This window comes from Pteropus vampyrus, unplaced genomic scaffold (genome assembly GCF_000151845.1).
Source record: "Pteropus vampyrus isolate Shadow unplaced genomic scaffold, Pvam_2.0 Scaffold49, whole genome shotgun sequence".
NCBI classification, from domain to species: domain Eukaryota; kingdom Metazoa; phylum Chordata; class Mammalia; order Chiroptera; family Pteropodidae; genus Pteropus; species Pteropus vampyrus.
Window position 1 is genome coordinate 1122288 of NW_011888830.1, and position 7439 is coordinate 1129726.

Here is a 7439-nt window from a genome sequence, read left to right on the forward strand (position 1 = left end):
TTCAGGGTCTGTAACACTGGACTGGAATGTTGCACTGATGCTGCATTTTTTTCTTCTGCAGGAGGCAAAGGGAGATTTTTCTAGGTGAGTTTACAGAAGTTTTTGTTGTTGTTTAAAAAGGTATGATTTTGCATCTCTATTCATGGAAAGTATTCTCTCTTTTGTAAGAGAACAGTTTGTTGACAATATCTAGTATGACATCCAACTCTCAAGTTGATGATTAAAGCAGATACACCAGGCACAGAAAATACAGTACTAGCAAGGAAGATGTTCTGTAGTAAATAAAAAGCCTAGAGATTACTATAAGGCTGAGATGAGGACCCAGAGTCACACATGGCCATTGTACGGAGGTTTGTCAGGTTGTCCTGACAACCTGACTCACCACTGGGGCATGGATAATGCTGCAGAGAACCCTGGCAGCCCTGACACGGGGGTTTTATTTTATTTTTCCCTCTGTTTTAGTCCCCGACCCTCAAGAGACAAAATAGGGAGATGCTGCTCGTGAAAGTATTAAAACAAGAATATCCTGCTTCCACTTCTCTTCCTTCTGCAGACATTGTATCATGTGAGAGGGGACGTAGCCAGCCTTGACCCCTGGGAAACCTTCTGTAATAACCCGCAATGCCGTCTTTCCCTTCATGGCATCCAGCACTGCCTGCTGTTCCCCAGTGTGGCTGACTTGCCTCTCAATCCCTCAGAGTCCCTGCAAACTTTGCAGAACACGGGGTTGTAGGCATCCACCAACAGAGACAGCCCTCATTCCTGGGATTCTGTGGCATCCAACCCCCCCGAGGGAAGTCCGGGAGAGCCCCATTCTTTTAGAATCAAGGTCTAGAGGCAGAAAGATCAAACCACACGTACGAGAAAAATGAATCTTCGGGACATAGGATTCTGGCCCATCGATAAGAAATCAGCAAAATTGGTATTAAAAACAAATCATACCTCTCCTCCAGGAAAGAATGCGTGTGGTTTCTCATGTTTTGTGGGGTTTGATCTGTAAACGCAACATAAACTGCTTTGGTCGGTGGCCCGCCTGTATTGTCTAGCCCTCTCAAGTTCTTGCTGACTGGTTCTTCAGGTCTTAGCTGCTTTCTCTGTGCTCTCTGTGCGTTTCTTAGGCTTTCTAGCAAAACCTGAAGGCTGTGTCCTCACTCACATATCTCAACAAGAGCACAGAATTATTTTATGATCTAAAACAAGGATTGGCAAACATTTTCTGTAAAGGGCTGGACAGTAAATATCTTGGGTTTTGCAGGCCATACAATCCTGTTGCGGTTACTCAGCTGACCCTTTATTAAGCACAAAAGCAGCCACAGACAGCCGGCAGTGTTCCAATAAAATTTTATAGAGTCGAAAATCTGAATTTCGTATACATTTCCACGTATCACGACTTAGTCTTCTTCTTTTGATTTTCCCTTCAACCAATTTAAAAAAATGTAAAAGCCAAGCTTAGTTCCCAGGCCATGTGAAAACAAGCAGAGGGCTGGATCTGGCCAGTGGGGTGTAGTGTGTTGACCTCTGATTCTAAAATGCTGTCCCTTTGGCTCAGTTTGAATATTTGCCTAAGGAGACCTCCAGGCCCCTTTTATTTAGGTTTCCCAAGTTCTTGCTAATAAAGCAGAGGTAGTCATTTTTTATTTTTAACTAAGGCTTTTTTATAGCCTTAGTAGGAGGCCTTGAACACTGTAGGTGGCCAGTCATCATTCACCGAATTTGTTGAATGAAACATTTTCAGGATAGAGAAGCTACACTTTGTCATATGTTTTTTTGTTTGTTTGTTTTTTGTTTGGGGTTTTTTTGTTTGTTTGTTTGTTTTTTACTTTGTTACTTTTTTAAGCCTTTGGTGTTGGAGTTTGGGGATTTGGGTATGTGCAGGTTACAAAGGTTTCAGGAGTCCCATGAAAAATGGTTTAATAGTCACAGATCCAGTGGCTTCCATTGTCTAGTCTACTTTCTCTGGAGATACTTTTTCCCCCTTTGCTTTTGCCAGCTCTGACCTCTGCTGTAAATATTATTTATTTTTGAGAGTGCCCTGACAGGCTGGAATGTGAACTGTGGACAGCGTTATCTGGCCCTGCAGATCATGGGAATGTGTGGTCAAGGGGTCTCCAGGGGGCAGGAAGCGAAAGCCTGGCCTGGCAGTAACTCACGGCCCCCTAACGAGCTTGTGGAATGCCAGCTCGTTGGCTTCAGAGAAACAAAGGATCCTAGTTGGGCTTCATTTGTCAAAGTGCTGCCTCGCAGTGGGTCTGGAACAGCAGCTGTCTAGAGAGAGAAATAGCTGTCGGGAGGGAGAGGTCAGACACCTCATCCAGGTCAGTTTATCTCCTCCGGTCACCTCCCAAGGTAGAGACGATCTGTGGTTACATGGGACTGACTCCCTGATAAACATCCGTTCCCTGACAGCCCCGTGGTTAGCAGGCTCGGGTGGCCAGGAGTTTGGGAAGAAGGGAAGTCATTCGAAATTCCTCTTCCCAACCACCTCCAGGAAAATCCGCCAAACATTGAAGGTGACCCCATTTGGTTCGGTGTCTGGACATTAGACATTTTAGACGTCCCATTGTCATAATTTAGTATTGTAGGAAGTTGTTAATGCCCTGTTCATAATTTGTGGAGGCCTACACAATGTTCGTTTTATTTAACTGAATGGCTTGGACTTATTTTCATACCCTATAAATATAATGTGTCCCTGAACAACATTAGTAAATGAGATGTCAGTTTAGAACATGCAAAACACTGGAGAAGGCTTTCCTAGAACACATGGTCCAGGGCTTAATTCTAACCTTTTCTAGAATCTAGAGGATCAAATAACCTTTTAAACTAATGGTTGCACCCAAAAGGCAAATTAACTCTTTCGAAGCCTGAGCGTCCCGAATCTATAACTTCCTGAGAGGCTATTTTGCCCAGGATGCGATGACTCTGTATATTTACATTTCAGTAAATATATACAAATGGCATTTATGCAGAATGAGTATTACAAATCTACAAATTATGGGAGCAGCTTTCCTTGAAGGACAAGAGGAAGAGGGTTATTTTCACAGAAGGGAAGTCGAAAGTGCTGACTGACTTTCATAGAAAGAGAAGTAGAGTTCAGCCCGGAACGGTAACCGCGCTTTCTCATGAAACCCGCAGGCTGTTTTGTTTCCTCTTTCCGACTCTTTTTGCTCAGCAGACCCCTGAAGCCTTATTCTTACGTAACTCTCTTTTCTCTCCGGTTAGGGGAAATGCTCCCTTCCTTGTCTTATTGAACTTTACAATGAAATATGGGGGTCAGCGTTGCTGAACGAAAAAAGGCTGAGGTCTAGGTAGATAAGGAGAATTGCCCACGATAGGAAAAAAATATATGTCATGCATGTTCCCGTTCTAACATATGACGGACAGTTCGTAAGATAGCATGAAAGGTCCAGGAAATAGTCTTATCTAAAAACAATATTTTCCCTCTTGTATTATTTTCCTTAGTACAGCATGTAGTTGTCGTATTTCATTTCCTGGTGTATATCTGTGTAAAAAAACGAACGTCCATCAACAATCACGAAATCGGTAGAGTCGGCATTTGTTTAAAAAGGAATAGATGAAGAACTGTTAACCACGGCAGCTTTATAGGCGAATATTGGGTTGAGAAGGGTCAATATAGTTGAAAAACAAAATGTTCTCATTTGATAATCACTGCAGAACATTAGTCAGTTAGCTTACTCTGTGATATTTATATACATTATTCAGCACAAACTCTGCAGTGGTTTGAGTGCTAAGCACTGGCATTTTCTAGTTTAAAAAAAAAAATTTAACCTTGGGTTATTGTAGGAAAGTAGTATTCTCTTCTTTAAAAAGGTCAACAGAAGGAACACCTCATTTAATGACATTCGAATTGTAGAGTTACATTCTAATTCAGTAGAAGACTTATTGCTATACTGTATTAACCAAGGCGTTTCAAAAACTTGATTTTTGTGTCTTTTTTTCCCTGAGAGGACCTTAACTGAAAACCCAAGCTCCGTACTCTGGTTTTGAGAATCACCTCACTTTTTGCTTTCTGTCAGCCCTTCTAAAAGTGTGCCAACAAAAACAGATGTAAAAAAAAATTTTTTAAACAATATTTTACCAAATCAGTGAATTGATTAAAAAATATTTTATGCCGAACAGCACAAATAAAGGCCCAAATCATGCTGCCTTTGTTATGAAGAATCATCGATACATTAACAGGGACTACTAAAAAACATCTGTTACGTAGAATTTTTTGCTAACAAGATTTATTGAAACCAGATCACTACAGCTGTGTTACCCTGGGCCGTCTGTTGGGACCTGGAAATATCTTTGTTACAGAGGACCAGATATGCTGATGCTGGTCATTAAAACAGGATTCTACCAGCATGAGATTTATTAGGGCCAGGAAGCAAGCAGCACCTGAAAAAGGCTATAATACTAAGGAAATTCCCCGTAAAGACCACGGGCCACATTTTGCTGGCTGGTTCAGCAGTGCCACAGTCATGTGCCTAAGAGTGCCCTATATCTGCAGACTTGTGTTCCAAGTGAGCACAGGGACCTGAGAAAAAGAAACTAAGCTGCGACTGAATGCTTAGAAGTCAGAGTACCTGACATCTGTACTAAGTTAAATGCTTGTCCACGTATGACAGCATCAGCGTCTCGGAGTTCAGTGGTGGGTAGGAAGCCTCACTGTGTCCCTGGTCTATCAAACCTACAGGTTTCTAATTCTGTTTCTTTAGTAAAAGAAGGGAAAAAAATGCTTTTAGAGCAATGTCTTAGTAGAAAGGAAGAGCCATCCTTCATTAACGAAGGCAGTTGCTTTTCACACCCATTTGGGCTGAAAAACTCACTTTCATTTCCCCAGACTGCATGTTCATAGCACCCTGTGAGAGCAGTTAGACTCACTCACACACACTCACACACACACGCGCACACGCACACACAGAATACAGACCTTTTAATATTGTATCTTCTGTAAACCATCAGACTATGCGTTCACTAGTCCGGAAAGATAAAATGAAATTTCTGTAACCCCCACCCCCAAAAAAAGTGCCCTCTCAATTTTTGTTCTTTGTTTGAAATCTGTCGTACCTTTTTAAGGAGCATTTGTGAATTTATGTAAATGACACTTGGCTTCCTGGTATCCGAAAGTTCCAGGTTTGTGGGCCTTTTTTGTCAAACTAGATATTGTTGAGGCAGTTGTAGGTTAAAGGAAGGATTTTGGAAGATCAACAGGAAAAGCAGACAAAGAGCTAGTTTTCTTCTAAAAGACTCTTTAGTAACAAACATTTGTAAAGATTTCTATCGTTAAAAAGATGACAGTGTTATTTTCTCACCCAACTAACAGACAGCAGGGAAATAGAGTTGCTTAATCGAAAGCAACAGTCTATAAATCACAATTTCGAGCCTACTAATATCGTTACTTTGCACTTACATAAGTGATTTTACTGCTACAACTCAAAACATGCTCAGTTTTAAATCATTACTAGAGCATTTGATCATTTGGGGTATATTTTCCTACAGTTTTTTAATTGGCCTCTTGAAAGAAAACAGCTGGCATTAATCATTCAGAGAGAGATTTGCTGAGACTTTTAGATAATTAGTAAAAAATACTCAGACAGTTGTGTTTGCAACATTTGGAATACAACTTACATAACCTAATAATATCTTGAATACCCAAACTTACAAATTTCCCTAAAATTGGAAACGCCGTAGGAAAAACTTATCTGTTAAGCTTAAAGCACATCTATCAGCCCAAAGAAGAGTTTTTATAGGAAGAATTTCAATTTGTATAATTCTCATATATTATTTTACCAAAAACAAAGGAATGGGGAACGTGGTGTTTTTCCATGATTTAAAAAGGACTTTGAGGGAGAAGCAGCTGGAACCTGTCAGCCAGCAAGACCTCCTGAAAGGAACAGAATCTGTGAAAATTTGAAACAAAATGTTCAAGTGGAAAAGTTAAAAATTGTTACAGAAAGCTTTTGTTTTATGCACAAAAGTCCATTTTGCTGAGATTTTCAAGTGTGTAAATTTGCATTTTCCCAGCACAGAAAAGTATTCAGATCTGATATTTTGTAGGGTGATAGCCCTCAAATCCTATGGGAGTTTAGATATAAAGTTAAGAGAAAATTTTGCATTATAATAGCTTATCTCTTTTATTAAGCATTGATTTAATATTAGTATATTTTGAGTTGACCTTCTGAATAGTAAAAAGGTTGATGGTTATGACACTGTTATTTTTTCACAGTTAAGATTTCCAATCTAAAGGGTGACGAAGAAAATTAATCAGTTGCTTCTTGTGCTTTCAAGTAAAATTATTTCCTTAAATTATATATTTATATTAAAAAAAAAGTTTAACTTGTTTTGAATCTTACAAATTTAAAACAATTTTAGAAATTTACAGAACTTTCCTCTCACCCCAGGAAACCAAACTCACTGGTCAAAGAGGATGTCCTTCCTTTGATAAGTTAGCACTTAGCATCAGAAATAAAGATAATGCAGTTCATAAACGTGTTGGCGACTTTGCCCCGCTACGGTTGGTGAGGGCGTGTGGCATATTCGTCCGTGACATGTGCTGGAATCCCATGCTGGAAAGATCTCAGAGGGTCCCGGGTGCTTCCCTTTGTCTGCAAATGGGAGGAGAAGCCTCCCAGACAGCATCCCCAGCCACCAGCTTCGCGAGCCCTCCCTGCACACCTGAAGGAAAATGCATGACAGAGAGAAGAGAGGCAGGTGTCCCGTTTTCTTGGCTGGGACCTGAACCTCTTATTGGTTCACAAAAGAAGAGGGAGGGAGGAAGGGGAAAGGAAAGGAGAGAAATAGCTTCCTGCTTCCTGCAAGGCTCTTCATGGTCATCAAGGATGAAAAACACCTACAGCCTCTCTTAATGAATCTGTCTCAGAGTTTTTTAGACTCATGTACCACTGAGTAAAGTAATATAGTCCCACGATGCATCTCTGACACAGTAGAGTCCCAGTGTTTCTGAATTCAGAAATCGGGGTGTTCCTTAGCACCCGTGCCAGGGGCTGGGGCAGCCTCTGTGATCCAGTCTGTTAAGGTGTCATCACTACGGCAGGGACAGGCACACCACATGGGAGACAGAAAGGTCAAATATCGCCTCTGTGAAAGGATGAGGTTTGCCGCTAAGTGGGTAGCAAAGGTTTGTTTCTTAGAGCTTTGTGGATTTGGGGATCGTGGATAATGAGGGCCTATAATAGTCTTTTTTTTACTTAAGAATGAGCTCTCCCTGGAGGGTTTTATCCTCATGAGACGTTTATAAAATCCCGAGGCGTCGGTGTGACGTTAGCACAGTGTTACCGTTGCTGAGTTTCAGGCCAGTCCTTTATGTTATTCTAGTGTAATTTCTGGCTTCTGTGCTCTGCTATTGTAGTGCACATCAGAACCGCCGGTATCAGGAAGAATTTCTAGCAACTTCCCTGATCGATGTAGTGCTACAA

General features: G+C 41.0%; 1 protein-coding gene across 1 annotated transcript in view; it reads left to right on the top strand.

Annotated features, from left to right (window-relative positions):
* FRMD4A (FERM domain containing 4A) overlaps window positions 1-7439 on the top strand; it is a 187828-nt gene that overhangs the window by 78892 nt on the left and 101497 nt on the right. The window lies entirely within an intron of this gene.